The sequence below is a fragment of the Macrotis lagotis genome, chromosome 1 (assembly GCF_037893015.1).
Source record: "Macrotis lagotis isolate mMagLag1 chromosome 1, bilby.v1.9.chrom.fasta, whole genome shotgun sequence".
Lineage (NCBI taxonomy): Eukaryota > Metazoa > Chordata > Mammalia > Peramelemorphia > Peramelidae > Macrotis > Macrotis lagotis.
In genome coordinates, this window is record NC_133658.1 from 274,908,056 (window position 1) to 274,926,920 (window position 18,865).

The 18,865-nt window shown below is 39.4% G+C and overlaps 1 long non-coding RNA gene and 1 pseudogene across 1 annotated transcript; one reads left to right on the top strand and one right to left on the bottom strand.

Annotated features, from left to right (window-relative positions):
• Window positions 1-10,567: 10,567 nt before the first annotated feature.
• LOC141505029 (glyceraldehyde-3-phosphate dehydrogenase-like) lies at window positions 10,568-11,568 on the top strand (annotated as a pseudogene).
• An 809-nt stretch (window positions 11,569-12,377) lies between these two features.
• LOC141505030 (uncharacterized) lies at window positions 12,378-18,749 on the bottom strand. The gene is made up of 3 exons (XR_012473527.1): window positions 18,412-18,749; window positions 15,745-15,825; window positions 12,378-12,623 (listed from the first exon to the last, which is right to left on the bottom strand). It is a non-coding gene; the product is annotated as an uncharacterized LOC141505030 (long non-coding RNA).
• Between the last annotated feature and the right edge of the window lie 116 nt (window positions 18,750-18,865).

Genomic DNA, 18,865 nt, shown 5'->3' on the forward strand with positions numbered 1-18,865 from the left:
CCCTTACTTACCTTTTCTTTTCTGAAATCCCTCCCCACCATTCTCTCTCCCACTGCAGACTATGCTGAAAGACTAAAGACAAATCCTAAGGCAGGGGAATCATTTCTGGAATGGGGTACATTTTTATAATCCTTGGTGTGTCTTCTCTCCTTGTAGGGAAGACTTCACTGGTAACAAGAAGAAATTGGGTTCAGAAAAGTAAAGTGATTTATCCATCATTACACAAATAGAATCAGTACTTGAACTCAGATCATTTGAATTCAAATTCTGTACCACACTCCATCTTAGGGCACCTCTCGACATCTCTTCAATTTACAGGATATGTTCCTCAGACAAGGCTCAATCTAGCCTACCCCAGGTTCTAGATATTCTGTGGGTCTTTGCCTACTTAAAATTATGCTTCATGAACCTCTATTGATGGGTTTAACTTTAAACAAAAAAAAAAGCATTTCTTAAAAGCAAAGAGAGCTAATAACATAGGGTGAAAAGTTATTGTAATGGGGGGCTGGAAAATGGAGAGCACCTCAGATAGGATCTCTGCACATGAAGCAGATAAAGACTGGTTCTGAAAGAGTCAAGATAACATGTAAGGGAAGCATCTTGGAGGGACAGTTGTGTGTGTGTAGACATTTTGTAATTGATTCTGATCTGCAAATCACATGATGAATAGAAAGTTCTTTTAAATGAATGTGGAAGTATTCAGAAATCCTTTGTCAGCTTTCTAGAGGTCTCTCTTGTCTAAACTGCTGTTTGTAGTTGGACTTCTTTGCTCAAAGGACAAAGCCTTGGGACTTTCTGCTTATCAAGGCCTGCTCCCAAGAAAAAGGACTCAGTCCTTGGCTTCTTTGTTTGTTCTTTTCCCTGCTAGGTGAAGAGAGTGGAATCTCTGATCTTATGAGTTTCAAAAGGTTAGGAGAGGGGGTGGCTAGGTGGCACAGTGGATAGAGTCAAGAGTACCTGAGTTCAAATCTAACCTTAGACGCTTAATAATTACCCAGCTGTGTGGCCTTGGGCAAGCCTTTTTTTTTTTATTTTTTTTAGGTTTTTGCAAGGCAATGGGGTTAAGTGGCTTGCCCAAGGCCACACAGCTAGGTAATTATTAAGCGTCTGAGGTCAAATTTGAACTCAGGTACTCCTGACTCCAGGGGCGGTGCGCCACCTAGCCGCCCCACCAAGTCCCATTGACTTGCAAAAAAAAAAAAAAAGGTTAGGAGAAGAAGCCACAGTAACCTGGGAGTCAGATTCTAGGCAAGAGTTATAGCTAGCCCAGCACTGATGGACAAGGAGTAAAGCTCAGGAATGACTTTCTGGATTTAGGCCAGTGGAAGCTGAAATGAAGACTCATCATGAAGTCAAGCTGCATCTGGACATGAACTTGATGGTGGGATTGGTGTTATACAGAAAATGAGCCAAGTTTGAGCTTGTTTCCTTTCAGAGACAGAAGTAGTAGAGTGAAGAATATACCCCTGAGGGTTGGGAGAAATGAATGTTGATTCTTGCTTTGAAGTTGAAGCATCCTTTTGCAAAAGCTAATCAAAATTAAGTGGTTAAATTGAATTGGGGCACAATGTACTAGTGCTTAATGGGGGGAACTTACCTGATGTGGGGTTTTAATCAATGTCAGTAGAGGAGAGGATCCTAATTCCTCAGGTTACTCTAGAACCCTAAGGGGCAGAGATAGCTTGCCTAGCTCTAGGAAAGGTACATAACTAGAAAATAATTCCCTGGGGCACATTTTTCCACAAATCCACACACCATCAGTGGGGAGAAAGGACATACTTAGGGAGCGAGGCCTATATGGAGAGGTAATTCATTCTTATGCTATAGAGCCAATGCTATTCTGTTCAGGTCTATTCCTCCTGTTCTTCACTTTGCCAGAAGGTGCTGCACTAATGAATAGTCTTTGACAGAAGCTGCCAGGTATACCCTCATTGGGCATATGATTGTAAAGCTTAGCTCTACTTCCAGTATCAGGATGCATCTTAAAGTCCTTGGATATAGAACTACTTCTTCCTCAGGTAGTCAATAAACATTTATTAAATGCCTACTATATACTGAACAAATTGTTCTAAGGGTTTCCTCATGAGAAGAATAGACTCTTGCCTATGCTCTTTTGATTTAAAACTCTCAAGGATTTTTATAGTTCTTTTAGAAAAGCAGAAGCTGTCAGCCAGAAGCTAATAATAATCTTCCTGAGAGGGAAAAATCTATCCAGCAGTTTTTTTCATTTAAGGAATGGCTTCTCCATTCCTGAAAAGATGTCTTAATCCAGAATAATCTTTCATCTACAGGCATCAAGCTCTTTAGGGACCCAGAAACGATGAGATGCTTCTGTTTTTCAAACTATACTTCCTGATCCAGAAGTGAGGTCAGATAATCATCGTGGTAGTAAAAGCCCTGGGACAAAGCTGATATGGTTAAAAATTGGAGGCAAGGTCTCAAAATTCCGGAGATTCCTGCCATGACTATAAGACAGCACTGGGAATCACTAGCTGTCCTGCAGCCTGTTGAATGCTACCCCTTGACTTTCTTCCTCTTAGTATCAATTGGAAACTGCATAGGCATAAGATTATTTTCCTGGTCAAAACACCTTAGTATTTCATCTCCATTTATATCAGTTCTACCAGGGGGTAAATATTTTTAAATTGACTCTGAAAAAAATTTTCAGGATGAACTTTTAAATGTAATGTGTATTATTATTATCAATTATCATTATTGTTTTTGCAAGGCAATGGGGGGGGTTAAGTGACTTGCCCAAGGTCACACAGCTAGGTAATTATTAAGTGTCTCAGGCCAGATTTGAACTCAGGTCCTCCTGACTCCAGGGCCAGTGCTCTATCCACTGTGCCACATTAGCTGCCCCTAATGTACATTATTAACATTTTATCTATCATTTTCTGAAATCTAGACAATCAACAAAACAATAACAATCCCTGATTTGTTGCATTTTGCTAAATTTTGAAGTGTAAATGCTCACTTTAAAATGTAACAATCCATGCTTTCATTGACTTCAGCCCACTTGTATCTCTGTTACACTATAACTGACCCTTCCATTATCCCTTCTGGGATTTTCTTATATTCATTAACAAATTGACCTTCATAAAAGACCCTCCCTCCAGAAATTACTTTTTTTACAATTAAATTTTTTTTTCAGTTAGCAAAAATCCCCTTTCACCCTACCCAACTGAGGATGAAAGAGAAAAAAAACTTTGTTAATAAACAAGCATAGCCAATTCCTGAATAGGTCATTCCATCCATGTGTATATGTTTGCACATGTGTCATATATCTCATTCTACACTGAGATATAGCTACCTCTCTATCAGGAGGTGGGTACATGTTGAATGGGGTTGGTGAATATACTGATCAGACTTCTAAAAAGTTTTTCAAAATTGTTTATCTTTAGGGCGGCTAGGTGGCGCAGTGGATAGAGCACTGGCCCTGGAGTCAGGAGTACCTGAGTTCAAATCTGGTCTCAGACACTTAATAATTACCTAGCTGTGTGGCCTTGGGCAAGCCACTTAACCCCATTGCCTTGGAAACTAAAAAAAATTGTTTATCTTTACCCTATTTTTGCCATTGTATAAATTATTCTCCTGATTCTTTTTCCTTCACCTTTTATCCATTATACAAGTCTTCCTAGGTGTATTGTGATTTTAATGAGGTTCGGATTCATTCCTGTAAATGACGCTCTCAGGCACTTGAAAATGAAAGTATTTTAATAATGCAAGGAATAGATTGCTTACAATAATATTCTATATCGCAAAAATATAAATATAAGAGAAAGGATTATTAATACTATAACAAAAGTAGAAGAGAAAGATAAAGAAAACATCACCAATTTGGGGGAGCACCAACTCTTAATCGGTTTGGCTGGATAATTTCCATTTAACAGCCATGAGTTCCAAATGAGAGAGTCAAAGGCAGAATGTCTTCTCCATGGGTGGGATTCCCTTTCTTCTGCTCCTTTTCCTTCTTCTTCTTCATCTTCATCATCGTCATGAATGATTGGAGTCTCAGGATATTTATTAGGGGAGAACAAAAGTTTGTTGCCAAATTCATTTGGAAAGGATCCCAGAGTTCTTATCATGAACATAGGAAGTCAGTAAGTGTTATGATATTAGGAAGATGTCATATGGGGCCACAAGACACAACTTAATTAAGGTCAGTACTGTGAGAATAGCCAATTCTTTTCAGTACTGTTTATGTTCCAAGGAATGGCTAGTTCCTGGGACTCTAAGAATGTGGTCAAATCACATAGGACATGTTCCGGGGGGGGGGGGAGGGGAAGGACACGTTCTCATACAGGCAGGCTCCAGTGAACTTACTCATATAAGAATCATAATTTCTTATATACTAGGTTTCATCTCCTTTATTTCTCACTACACAATATTATTCCATTACATCCATATAACATGTTTCTTCTCCCCTTTCTCTCCTATTTCCCTGTTGAATGATATGTATTTCTGTACTCAACCAGGTGTGTGTGTGTGTGTGTGTGTGTGTGTGTGTGTGTGTGTATGCACGCAAATGTGTATATGAGAGTGTTTCTCTCTTCTTTGACTAGTTCAGATGAGATAGATGTTCAAGCAGTCATGCTTTGCCTCCCTCCTTATTTGTAAAGATTTTTATATTAAGGGGCAGCTAGGTGGTACAGTGGATAGAGCACTGGTCCTGGAGTCAGGAGTACCTGAGTTCAAATTCACCCTCAGTCACTTAATAATTACCTAGCTGTGTGGTCTTGGGCAAGCCACTTAACCCCATTTGCCTTGCAAAAATAAAAAAAAAAGATTTTTTTTATATTGAACCCTAAGTGTATGAGCTAATTCCCCTAATCTTCCTCTTTCCCCCTACCCAAGTTAACCTTTTCCCCCTCCATTTCCACTCTCCTCTTAAAATCATGAAGATCATCTGCTATTGCCAGGACTTCTGTCTAATTAGACTTTCTCATGATCCCCTGTGGATAATGTATTTCAAATTATGTATCATCTTTTCATATTAGAATGTAAGCAATTTATCTCTGTTTAGTCCCTTAATGATTGTCCATTTAGTGCATACCCTTTGATCCAGCAATATCACTACTGGGTCTATACCCTGAAGAGATGATGAAAAAGGATAAAAACATCACTTGTACAAAAATATTCATAGCAACCCTATTTGTGGTGGTAAAGAATTGGAAATCAAGTAAATGTCCTTCAATTGGGGAATGGCTTAGCAAACTGTGGTATATGTATGTCACGGAACACTATTGTTCTATTAGAAACCAGGAGGGATGGGAATTCAGGGAAGCCTGGAGGGATTTGTATGAGCTGATGCTGAGTGAGATGAGCAGAATCAGAAAAACACTGTATACCCTAACAGCAACATGGGAGTTATGATCAACCTTGATAGACTTGCTCATTCCATCAGTGCAACAATCAGGGACAATTTGGGGTTGTCTGTGATGGAGAATACTATCTGTATCTAGAGAAAGAACTGTGGAGTTTGAACAAAAAACAAGGACTATTACCTTTAATTTAGGGGAAAAAAACTTTATACTTTGTTTCTTCCTTAAGGATATGATTTCTCTCTCATCACATTCAATTTGGATCAATGTATACCATGGAAACAATGTAAAGACTGGCAAATTGCCTTCTGTGGGAGGTGGGGGGGAGGGAAATAAGATTAAGGGAAAAATTGTAAAACTCAAAATAAATAAAATCTTTTTATAAAAAAGGTATAATAAAAAAAATGATTGTTCATTTAAGCCTTTTTGTGTTTCTCTTAACTCCTGTGTTTGAACTATAGGTTATGCAGCTCTGGTCTTTTCACCAGAAATTTTTGGAAGTCTTCTATATCATTAAAGATTCAATTTCTGCTCTAGAAGATTATATATTTCTGTAAGCCTATGTCCTTTGTCTTCTGCGATATTATATTTCAAGCTCTCTGCTCATTTAAAATGACTGCTAAATCATGTGTGATTTTGACTGTTGCGCCTCCAAACTTGAATTCTTTCATTTTGGTTACTTGAAATATTTTTTCTTTGACCTGGAAAGCAGAATTTGACTATAATGTTACTGGGAGTTTTCATTTTGGATTTTTTTTTTCAGGAAGTGAGTGGTGGATTCTTTCTATTAACATATTGCTTTCTTGTTCTAAGAGATCTAGATAATTCTCTTGAAATATGCCTATGTTCTTTTTTTGGTCATGGTTTTTAGTTCGAAGTTTCTTATTTTTTCTCCTTGATCAGTTTTCAAGATCAGTTGTTTTGGGTATAGGATACCTCACATTTTCTTCTATATTTTAAGTATTTATTTTAATTTTCTTGCTGACCAACACCACTGGGTCTATACCCTGAAGAGATTATGAAAAAGGGTAAAAACAATCATTTGTACAAAAATATTCATAGCAGCCCTGTTTGTGCTGGCAAAGAATAAGAAATTGAGTGAATATCCATCAATTGGGGAATGGCTTAATAAACTGTGGTATATGTATGTGATGAAATGCTATTGTTCTATTAGAAACCAGAAGGGATGAGAATTTAGGGAAGCCTGGAAGGATTTGCATGAACTGATGCTGAGAGAGATGAGCAGAACCAGAAAAACATTGGACACCTTAACATCAACATGGTGTTGATGATCAACCTTAATGGATTTGCTCATTCCATCAGTGCAACAATCAGGCACAATTCTGGAATATCTGCAATGGAGAATACTATCTGTATCCAGAGAAAGAGTTATGGAGTTTGAACAAAGACCAAAGACTATTACCTTTAATTTTTTTAAAAAATGTTATCTTAACAGAATTGATAACTGAGCAAGGAAATGTAATTTGGATTATAAAATCTTTGCTTTAATAAAAATTCCTTAAACAGTGAAAAAATGTTATTTTATTATGTAATTTTGCTATCTCTTATACTTTATTTCTCTCCTTTAAGGATATGATTTCTCTCTCATCACATTCAACTTAGATCAAAGTATACCATGGAAACAATGTAAAGACTAACAGACTGCCTTCTGTGGGGGGTAGAGGGGAGGGAAGCCAAATTAGGGGGGAAAATTGTAAAATTCAAAAAAAATTTAAAAAGTATTTCTGTTTCTGACAGTCATTGATTTCTATTTTGTTTATTTGAATTTTTTTTTGGGGGGGGGGTTGCAAGGCAAACGGGGTTAAGTAGCTTGCCCAAGGCCACACAGCTAGGCAATTATTAAGTGTCTGAGACTGGATTTGAACCCAGGTGTTACTGACTCCAGGGCCGGTGCTTTATCCACTGCACCACCTAGCCACCCTGTTTATTTGAATTTTCAGAAAGTTTGCTGACTTGACAAAGTTTTATACCTCTTCTGTCAAGTGTTTAATTCTTTTTCTGATTCTGTCTTCCATTCCACTTCCATTCTTTTTTCACCATCTTATTTTCAGTTTTTTCCCTCTAATTCTGTCATTTATAAAAAAAACATTTCAAACTCTTTTTTACTAACTCTTGCTTCATTTCTGCTAGGAATTCTAATTGAATTTATATCCAAACTGTATTTTTGTTTTGTTTGCTTGTTTGTTTTTTTAGTTTTACTTACAGATTGTTTTAGATAATTCTCTTCTTGGTTTTTGTCTTGAGCATTTTTATAATTGCTTTTTATGGTGAGATTTGGTTTTTTTGTTTGTTTGTTTGTTTTTTAGGTTTTTGCAAGGCAAATGGGGTTAAGTGGCTGGCCCAAGGCCACACAGCTAGGTAATTATTAAGTGTCTGAGATGGGATTTGAACCCAGGTACTCCTGACTCCAAGGCCGGTGCTTTATCCACTATGCCACCTAGCTGCCCCTGAGATTTGTTTTTTATTTGCTTTTTCTTCTAGTCTATTTTCTGACTTCCAACTTTATATTACAGACATTTTACATTTCTAGAGGAAAGGTATGGACTGTTCCTGCTTTCTTGGGGTATTGAGAATTCTGCTTTTCTATCTAGGCTCCTCCTTCTCTTTTTCCCCTCCCCTGTCCATGTGGGGAGTCTCACCATTCATTACATATGTATGCTCTGTTCAAATGCATATATAAATTTTGATCACTTTTATTTCTCAAGGTATGTTAGGGTTTAGGGGCTGGATTTTTTTTCTTATTTATTCTATCATTAGTTTTTTTTAACTGGGACAATTAATTCTCCTATAGTTTCTCTCATACATTTATTTGTGTTTTCTTAAAATGTAGCTCTGAAAAATTAGGCTTTGTTAAAACGCATTGTGATTCAAATAGAGCTATTTGATTATGCCTTTAAATCTAAGTCATTCTAGTTTTCACTAAATGACTAAAGATCCAAGACTCATTTGTTCATTGTTTGAGTTTTAATGACTCAGAGTGAGTGTAAATAATTATGGTTTCTATTCTGGCCAGAAACTCTGAGGTTCTTCCCTTTCCAGACTGACTCTTTATCAAGGCAAACTAGGCCATATGTCAATTCCTAACTATTCTTTAATTACTTACTGGGTCTTACCTCAGACAAACTGGTCCCTGGAAAAAATCTTAGTTTAAAAAGATCAAAGTCTCCCACTTTATCCTGGCCATCACCAGTTGTCTTGATCTATGTCTTGCTATTGGACTCCAATGACTCTGGAAGAGAAAGGCTGATGACCACAGCTCTGTATTAATTAAGTCCAGTTCACTTTCAAGTCAAGACATTAGTCTCCTGATCCTCTCTAAGAATAAAGGGTGAATAACAGCAATTCCAGATACTTAGGAATAGTTTAGACTAGAAACTTGCAGTGCTTATAAAGTGGTCTGATGCAGGGCAACTGACATTTGGTGCCTATCTCTGAACTCTCCAAAGGTTTAGATCCCTCTTTACTAGATTGCAGTGTCTTTCTTACCCTAGTGCCCAGCCTAGACTCAAAGTCTACATTCCTTTCTATCTGTCTCCCCATACTGACATTGACTGGAAAAATAAATCATTGTGATTATGATTATTTTTATTTACCTTGCATATAACACATATTTATATTTACATTTACTCCCTTCAGTAAATTCTAAGTTCCTTGAGGTAGGGATAATCTTTTGCTTCCTTTTGTATCTAGTATGTAGCAGAGTCTCTGGCACAGATTTAGGTGCCTAATAAATGTTTATTGATTGATTTTCTAATCAAGATTCAGGCTGGTGTATTTTCTAGACTACAATGTACTCTGCCATCTTGGGTCTGCCTTCCCATGTTCTCTGAAGTTATTTTGTATTTAATATAGAATATAAGTTTCTTAAGGACAGCAATTATTTTTTTTTCATTTTATCCCTAGCGCCTAGTGTAGTGCCTAGATACTATAAGCCTTTATTGAATTGAATGGAATAATTTATTTATGGTTTAGGGTAAACATTACCTAGGTTTTAACCTTCGATGGTGTCCACCAGACCAGAATGGTCTCTAACCTGTGAATAACTGTATTCAAATAGATACTAGAGTCAGGAGAGTCAGGGAACAAGCAGAAATTTAATTAGTTTCAGAGTGAGGAAAATTATGCTCACAAGAGGAAGTCTTCCTGAGGGGGTGGGTTTATCTTGACGGGGGAAAGGCAGAGATTATATACATAAAAATCACAAATGGGCTGGACAGTGGCATCATCATTTTTAGGTCTTAAATTGCTGTTCCCATGGCAGGCTCACGTGTGTACATTGCAGGTGATCCTAGGTCCTATGGGAGCAGTCTCCAATCTGATTGTCTCACAGTAGTAGAGTACAGAATCAGTGAGAAAAGGAGGACAGTACCTGCTTCAGTTCACTTAGCAGTTATAAGGAACAGGGATCATAAGCATGTCAAGTGAGGTAATGGATGTTTTAGATTGCTGCACATTGGTTCTCAGTCCCTGGGAAATGGGCATAAATCCCTCAGTGAACATCTGGTAGTGATCAAAGCAATACACTTTGCCAGGGGTGAAATCATCCAGAGCCCTAAATATTGCTGTGATGCCAAGATTGCTGTGACTGAGCTCTGGGTAACAGGGCATCTCCAAAATATTTTGACAATGCTTAGACTATATCTCATCATTAACATCATCATTGGTACATGGAAGGGAATCTAGGTTGTGCAACTTGCTTGAAGTCAGGAAGACTTAAGTTCAAATCTTGCCTCAGACACGATGTCCTTAAATCACTTAACCTGAGTTTTCTCAACTGAAAAAATGGGGATACGAATTTCATCTACTTTCCTAGGGTTGTTGTGAAGATAAATAAACATACAAACAAACAAATAAATAAATAAATATATATATATATATATATATTGAGGGAAATATTTAAAGAACTTAGCATAGTTCCCATCATATTTAGCACTATATAAATGCTACTTATTACTAAATATTACTCTTTTCCCCAAATTGTCAGTCTTTGGGATCAAGTTTCTCCCAGTTTACCATACTCATGCAGATCAGTTCTTAGGGAAAACACCTGGAGAAAAAGCTAAACCTAGGGGACAAAATCCTATTTTTCTCCAGACTAGTTGCATTCCTTACTAATCACATACCATATTTATTATGTAAGTATGGTAAGCAAAGGCTCTCAGCTCTTCTCCAAGCTCCCTGCAAGGATCCGCTGCTCTGCTCAGTCGCATTCCTGAACCAAGATGGTGAAGGTTGGAGTCAATGGATTTGGCTGCATTGGGCGTCTGGTGACCAGGGCTGCATTCAACTCCAGCAGAGTAGATGTTGTGGCCATCAATGACCCCTTCATTGACCTCAACTACATGATTTATATGTTTCAATATGATTCCACCCATAACAAGTTCAAGGGCACTGTCAAAGCTGAGAATGGAAAGCTGGTGATCAATGGAAAAGCTATTACCATCTTCCAGGAGCAGGATCCCACCAATATTAAATGGGGAGATGCTGGAGCTGAGTATGTTGTAGAGTCCACTGGTGTCTTTACCACCATGGAAAAGGCTGGGGCACACTTGAAGGGTGGAACCAAATGGGTCATTATCTCTGCCTCTTCTGCTGATACCCCAATGTTCATAATGGGAGTGAACCATGAGAAATATGATAATTCCCTTAAGATCATCAGTAATGCCTCCTGCACCACCAACTGCTTGGCCCCCTTAGCCAAGGTCATTCATGACAACTTTGGCATTGTGGAAGGACTCATGACCACAGTGCATGATATTACTGCTACCTAGAAGACTGTGGATGGTCCCTCTGGCAAGCTGTGGCGTGATGGGTGTGGTGCTGCCTAAAACATCATCCCTGCTTCCACTGGAGCTGCTAAGGCTGTAGGCAAGGTCATCCCTGAGCCGAATGGAAAGCTCACAGGCATGGCTTTCCGTGTTCCCTCTCCCAATGTATCTGTTGTGGATCTGACCTGCTGCCTGGAGAAACCTGCCAAATATGATGACATCAAGAAAGTGGTGAAGCAAGCATCAGAGGGACCCTTGAAGGCATCCTGGGCTACACAGAGGACCAGGTTATATCCTGTGACTTTAACAGTGACACCTACTCTTCTACCTTTGATGCAGGCACTGGTATTGCCCTCAATGACCACTTTGTCAAGTTTATTTTATGGTATGACAATGAGTATGGTTATAGCAACTGTGTAGTTGACCTCATGATCTTCATGGCCTGCAAAGAATAAAATGGGAAGCCATAGATGAATCTTCATCCCCAGCCAAAAAATAGTTGCATCACTGGGGAGCCCACATCCCTAACATGCATTCCTCTACCAGGGATCCTGTGCCCCATTTACATCCTTGTCCCAAAGCACCCCTGTAGTAGGGGGGAGAAGTCTAGAGTCCTTTATTGTGTACCATCAATAAAGTCACCATATTCAGTGAAAAAAAAGGTATGGTAAGCAAAGTCCTTTTAGAGTTTAGGGTCTACACTTATCTAATAATAAACTCCTTTGGAAAGATTACTAATGGATTGATGCACCTAAAACTTATTAGGTTTTTTTTAATAATATAAATTTAGAGAGCAGCTAAAGCAGGTTAACTGTCCTTTCCTAAGGATTCCTAGCTCGTACCAGTGGCCAGCCATTTCCCTTATGACTTCTGGGCTTTTCTATCTGTCCCGCAGTTGAATTCTTTGTTTTTCCCCTCACCTCAAGTAGTTCAAGTATGGGTTACTGAGAACAGGGACTGTTTAATTTTGTATTTAGTACATTCATCCTTGTTTTGCTTCTCTCTGGATTCTGATTCAGGATAAGTTGTTTTCTTGTTCAAACCTTGAGTTTTGGGAAAGTTCAGAAGCTAAAGGGCGGGGGGGGGGGGGGGCTTTAAGGGAAAGAAAACGTTTCTGGGATGGAGGACAAAGGTGTTCCCAAAAAGGTGTAGTGCTAGCACTGTCTACTCCTTCACTTCCATCCCTAGGTGGGATGTTTTTTCCCAGGCTTGTTCCATTTCCCTGGGCTCTGGAGTACTTCAGGGGATTCCCTAAAGAGCCATTCATTGATTTCCCTAAGAACTGAGTCACTTTGCTAAGGTCTCGAAATAGCCAGCCCTATCCCTAGGCCTTGGAGGTCTTGAACCCTACCAGCTTCTGCCTTTGCCCAAGGATACCCCAAAGACAATGGCATGGCTCACCCAGTGGAGCTTTTCTCTCCCATTTCATCTCTAGTAAGATCTCTGGTCACCATCACTAATCCTTCCTGGCTCCACCCCATCACTAGATCTTCCAGCCTGTGCCTTCTTCCTTAAAAAAAAAAAAATCAGAAGTTCTTAAAAGAAACAACTCCTATCAGCCTTCCATTGTAAAAAAAATAAATAAAGTGAAAACATATCTGATAGTGCATACAATCTTCTGTACCTTTAGCCTCCCCCATTTCTATTGAAAGGAGGGCAGTACATTTCTCTTCTCTAGCAAAATTGATAATGACTTCCTCTATGTCTGGCTTTGCCCCAGGATTCTTTTGGTTTGTTTTGCTATAGGTGCAACACCCCTTTAATTCTACTTCTCTCTTTCCCCACCTTGCTGTAGGTTTTGATTGGGTGGCTCCAAGGAAGTGAGGAGAGAGAGATGAAGCTAGGGAAGAGGGCTCCCATTGAATATCTTTGCTGGAGGAAGTCATTAAATCTACTCACCCTGCTTTCTCAGTGGGCTAGCTAAGTTCAGAACTTCAGAGGTCCCTATCAGTGATCAGACATCTTAGACCAAGATTACAATGAGTTCTAATTTTTCTCTTTACCCTAAGTTTCAGAGACTGGTGGTTCTATAGCCCATTCTTATTCTAAGAATCTCAGAATCAGAGTTCCTTCAGAGTTTCTGCCTCTTCATCTAATAAGATAAGATTTGAATGGGTACTCCTTTGCATGTCTGAAAGGAAAAGCAGTGAAGAGTTAAACAAATGGAAATTGAATATTTCCTAAAATTTCTGAATCCAGTTTGATCCTGTGTCTGATTGGAGATGTCTGAAGTTAAGAGAGTGGCCTATAGCCATGCGAATAGATGCTTTATATGTTTTATATACACTGTGTTCTTAAGTATGGTTATTTGCTCAATTTACTCTATGTTGAGAAACCATTGTTTACAAATTCAAAACAAGCTTTTCTCTTTCTACTACAGCTGATATTTATGATATGGTCAAAAGACTAGCGTTCTTTGAAGTATAGTCTATTTAAAAGGAGACAAGGCTGAACCACATATGAGTGTGGACTCCTACTTGAGTTCTTATTGGTAAATTAAAAAATACCTGCACATCCCTTCAAAACTGAGGAATGGAAAGTCCCAGACTCTCTGGTAACCATAGTAGCATGACATTTACTCAGCCTTTCTGCTCTAGCAAGACAAGTAAAAGCATGGGTCTCAAGAGTAAATGACAATCAATCAGCACCACCTGATAACTGTGTTCTTTTGGTTCTGTTTACATCATTTTGTCTCAGTTCATACATCTCTTTCTGAATCTTGGAATTCCTAATATTTATATACTATGCATTTCAATATGTTCAAGCATTCACCAATTGGTGGGCATTCAATTTGTTTTCATTTTTTTTGCTACCACTAAAAGGTTCCCATGAATATTTTGCAAATATGGGGTCTTGTCTTTGAACTTCTTGGGGAATAGACTCAGTAGTAGGATACTGAATCAAAGGTATGAATAGTTTAGTAATTTTCCTCACATAGTTCAACATTGCTTTCCAGAATAATTGAACCAACACAAAAAAGATAAATAATAAGCATTTTCTAAGTGCTTACTATGTGCAGGCACTAAGCTAAACAATGAAGATACAAATTCAAAAAAAAAGAAATCTAGTCTCTGCCCTCAAGGAGCTTAAAAGACAAAAATACAAAAGGAAGCTGAAAAGGGGGGAGAGGAAAAGAAGGTACCCAATGAAGGGCATTGTGCTTAAATCAGTCAGACAGAGTCTGCCAAATTAGTAGAGTCAGGTGAGATATAAAGAGATGTTTGAGCTGAGCTCTCTCCTTAAATTGGACTTTGGAGTTCATAGTCTCACCTTCTAATCAGAGAGACAGGGTAGTGATGAGGTGAAGTACCAAGACTGATGAGATTTTACGGGTTGCTAAGATTATCCCAGTAGTGAGCTTCCTGGGGTGAAATCAGAGAAATCCCAAAGTAGAAAGCCAGGTGAGAAATAAGGATATATATATATACATATATGTATATGTATATATACATATATGTATATATATATGCATGCACACACACACACATACATACAAATCCATCAGCAGGATGTCTTCCCACATTCCATCCAACTTGTAATTCATGGCACAAGACCTATCCCCCTCAAAAAACTCACACAGACCAGGTTCAATTTTAGGGGTTTGCCCCTTTGAGATTATTTTCTCATTGCCCTAATCTGAGTTTCTCTAAATAAGTGTTCTGATGTTATCTGATGCTTATAAAAGGCAATATGGCATGGTGAAAAGAAAGCTCTTTTCCAAGTCAGGAAGATGCAGATTTTGGGTCCTTTCTTTGACATAAATTGGTGGCTGGCTGATTGCCTTAGGCAAGACACTAAACTTTTCAATACTCTGAAAACTTGCTAAAACTCTAAGGTGCAGATTAGTTTTTTTTGTTTGTTTGCTTTAGATTTTTCAAGGCAATGGGGTTAAGTGGCTTGCCCAAGGCCACACGGCTAGTGATTAAGTGTCTGAGGTGGAATTTGAACTCAGGTCCTCCTGACTCCAGGGCCGGTGCTCTACCCACTGCGCCACCTAGCGGCCCCACAGATTAGTTTCAGATGAACGTTTGGTGCAAGGACTTTCCTTACTAAGGGTACTACTCTATATGCCATTGAACTCACTAGTTTAGTCCAAAGAAATTACTAATGTATTGGTTTCCCCAAACGTGGGTAAAAAGAGGTCCATAAATCCTATACAAATATTTACCATACTGGCTACTGGGTGAGATGTTCTTTATTTTACCCTGCAGAAGATTAGAACATTACTTCTCAGAGGCAGCTCCTACTCTCATAGGAAGAAGAGTATGGATTCAGTGGATTTGAACTCCTGAAATTATGTTTCATGAGTTCCCACCAATGTGTTTCCCATTAATAGTAATCTAGCAGACACATTAACTCAAAGCAAAGTATCTACTAAAATGACAGATTAAGAACAAGAGATATATAATATTCTCTCTAAATCTGGGACATACTCTCCCACAAATACATACCCCTATATGAAGGATGAGCAGACATTTGTAATGAGAACACCTTTGTAGCCCCTGTAGGCAATGACATATACATGTAGAGAATGCATTGGACCAAGGCATCTCACCCCTTCATTACTATGGGGTCCTGATGTCCTTTTTCTTCTTGTTGAGTCTGACTACTCTTTCTTCAGGGTCACTCACCTCCATCAGGGTGAAGGGAGGGGAAGAAAGCTTTTCATCTGGGCTTCCTGCATCTTCATTTCTTCAAAGGTCAGTTCCAATCTGTTAGAGATAAATATTTCTTGAATCTATGGTCTGCTCTTTGTTACCAAGGGGATCATACTCCTTGAAATGGCTTTCTTCCTTGAGTCATTCATTGCATCTATTTATAGATATTGAATTAAAAAATATTTACCTCTGTTTCCCTAATTGTACTTCATATTCTCTTGAACTGGAAAATTTTGTCTTTGGCTAGGTAAATTCAGCTGCTAGATGAGATGTCATGATCAATAGGGGTATGGGAAGGAGGAGAGAGGTATCTCCTATTTTCTCCTTATAGTACACCATACCACTGAGCTTGACTTAGTCTGGACTCCCCCAAACCAATTTGTTATCAAACTCTTCAATTTTCTTTTCTTTCTTATCTTTTTTGGTAAGGCATTGAGGTTAAGTGACTTGCTCAAGGTCACACAGCTAGGTAACTATTAAGTGTCCATGCTTGGATTTGAGCTCAGGTCTTCTTTACTCCAGGGCTCTATCCACTGTGCCACTTTCTTTTAAGAGTAATTCAGGGAGGCTAGGTGGCACAGTGGATAAAGCACCAGCCCTGGAGTCAGGAGTCCCTGGGTTCAAATTCGGTCTCAGACACTTAATAATTACCTAGCTGTGTGGCCTTGGGCAAGCCACTTAACCCCATTTGCCTTGCAAAAAAAAACCCCCAAAAAAAGAGTAATTCAGGGAGCAGCTAGGTGGCACAGTGAATAGAGCACAGGCCTTGGAGTCAGAAGTACCTGGGTTCAAATCCAACCTCAGACCCTTAATAATTACCTAGCTGTGTGGCCTTGGGCAAGCCACTTAACCCCATTGCCTTGAAAAAAAAATCTTAAAAAAAAGAGTAATTCAGGAGTGTGGCAAATTTTTACACAGAGAATAGATAAAATTTCCCTTCAAATTTAGTTGAGAGTCTTTTTTTTTTTTTGAACTTTGTAAGCCCATCCCCAGGTATGGTCTCATCTTAACAGTATAACACTTCATGTTTGCTACCTTTACTACCTGTGAAGATGGCAGTTAAAGGGCACTATGGATAGAGTGCTAAACTAGTGAGTTCAATGGCATATAGAGTAGTACCCTTAGTAAGGAAAGTTCTTGCACCAAACGTTCATCTGAAACTAATCTGTGGGGCTGCTAGGTGGCACAGTGGATAGAGTGCTAGGTCTGGATTCAGAAAAAGCTGAGTTCAAATCCAGCCTCAGACACTTACTAGTTGTATGACTCAAGGCAAATTACTTAACCCTGTTTGCCTCAGTTTCCTCATCTGTAAAATGAGCTGGAGAAGGAAAGGGCAAACTCTAAATGGGACCAACCACAAAGAATCAGAATTGAAATAACTCATTAATAATAACAACACCTATGGCTATATTCTGTGCCTTCTGGCCTCAAAGTTTAGTCAAAACTCACTGTCCTACAGATACAAAGAACCTAGAGCAACTCAAGAACTGACTGAAAAATACACTGAATACTCAAATAGCCCACCAACTAAACACACACATACACACACAATTAAACTTGATATTGTCATTGGAACGACAACCTTATGGTCTAATGAAATTCCTCTGTCCCACAAGACCATACATAATTTCCCCCCAGACTCATAGTGCCACTGGTGATAGCTATATCTAGAGGGTAACCATATTTTGGAGGCTTCTGAATAAGCAAATTCTTCTTTATTGAACTGTATCTATCCAAATAACTCAGTTTGCTTTCTAAATAGGATGTTGCTCAGGAACTTTTAAATTCATTCTCTTCCCTTTTTTTTTTCCAAGAAGCACAATATTTCACGAAATTGGATCTCAGAATGTCTAGCATCAAACTCAATTTGAGAATTCTCAAAACTGAGATTCTCCTCAGGTAGCTCCCTGACATGGGACTCTTCTCTCAGTTGAGTGGGGATACAAATTTGCCTTCAGCCTTGTGTTTCAGTGGGAAACTTTCATTGTCAGAGATGTTGCCGTGTGTTAAGCTGGGACGACTCATTCTTGGAATCTCTCCTTTCAGATTCTGTGCATTGATAGCAACTGCTTCTGGGTGTGAGAGGAGAGAAATCTCCATCATTCTGAAAGAAGGCACAAGGGGAAAACTGGCAAGTGAAGACAAGAGAAACTAAGCAGTACACACACCGGATGGAGATCTAGGTCTGATGGCCCTCTATAGCTATCTGACCCTCTCCCATCTCATGTCATCCTATCCCTTCTAAAGGCTTCTTATTTCTCTGAATCAAGCACCCACCCCAAGGACGGTGCTGTTGCATTTTTTTAAATCCATTAGTCTAGGGAAAGCCTATAGTATCGAAAAGTCCTTTAACTGAGGCAGATCTCCATTTGCTCCCCGAGTTGGCCTGAGCACATTTACTCCACTGAGGGGTTAAATGACTTGCTTACAGCAAAACAGGTGTCAGAACTTAAACCAGATCTTCTTGACTCTGAGGTCAGAGCTATCCACCAATCCATGCAACTCCTCGTAGTTTCACAAAATCGTACTTAATTCAAATTAAATCCAAAAAAAAATGTGTTTTTTTTTTTGTTTTTTTTTTTTATTAAGCGCCTATGTTCAAGTTACTGCGATGGGGATACTAAAAAAACCCCAACCTACCCTCAAGGAGCTAACGCTGTTCGTTGGACTGCATTAAAAAATATTCTTCAGTTCTTAGCTGTGACATCCCCAGAGTCGCCGTAGACCTGAAAGACGACCACGGCCATTAAAAAGCCTGAGGGCATCGGGCACCCAAGGAGAGAGAGGCTTTGCAGGTGTGAATGCAAGCAGGTGACTCGGAGGAGGATAACCCAGAGGGCGGCGAGGGCCGGGGAGGGGTGTCTGGGGAGCTTTCAGGCTTCACCTCCCGCGGGACTCGGGGAGGAGGCTCGGATCGATGGGGGTCTGAGCGAGGCACGGGGCACGACCAGAGCGAGGGGCTCGGCCGAGGCGGCTGCTGCCCAGCCCCAAACACCAGTCACGCTACGCGCAGCCGCGCCGCGGAGTCCTCCAATGCCCCAGGCTTCCCTCGATTCCCCCCCCCCCCCCGCCTTCCGGCCTTTCTAGCCCGCAG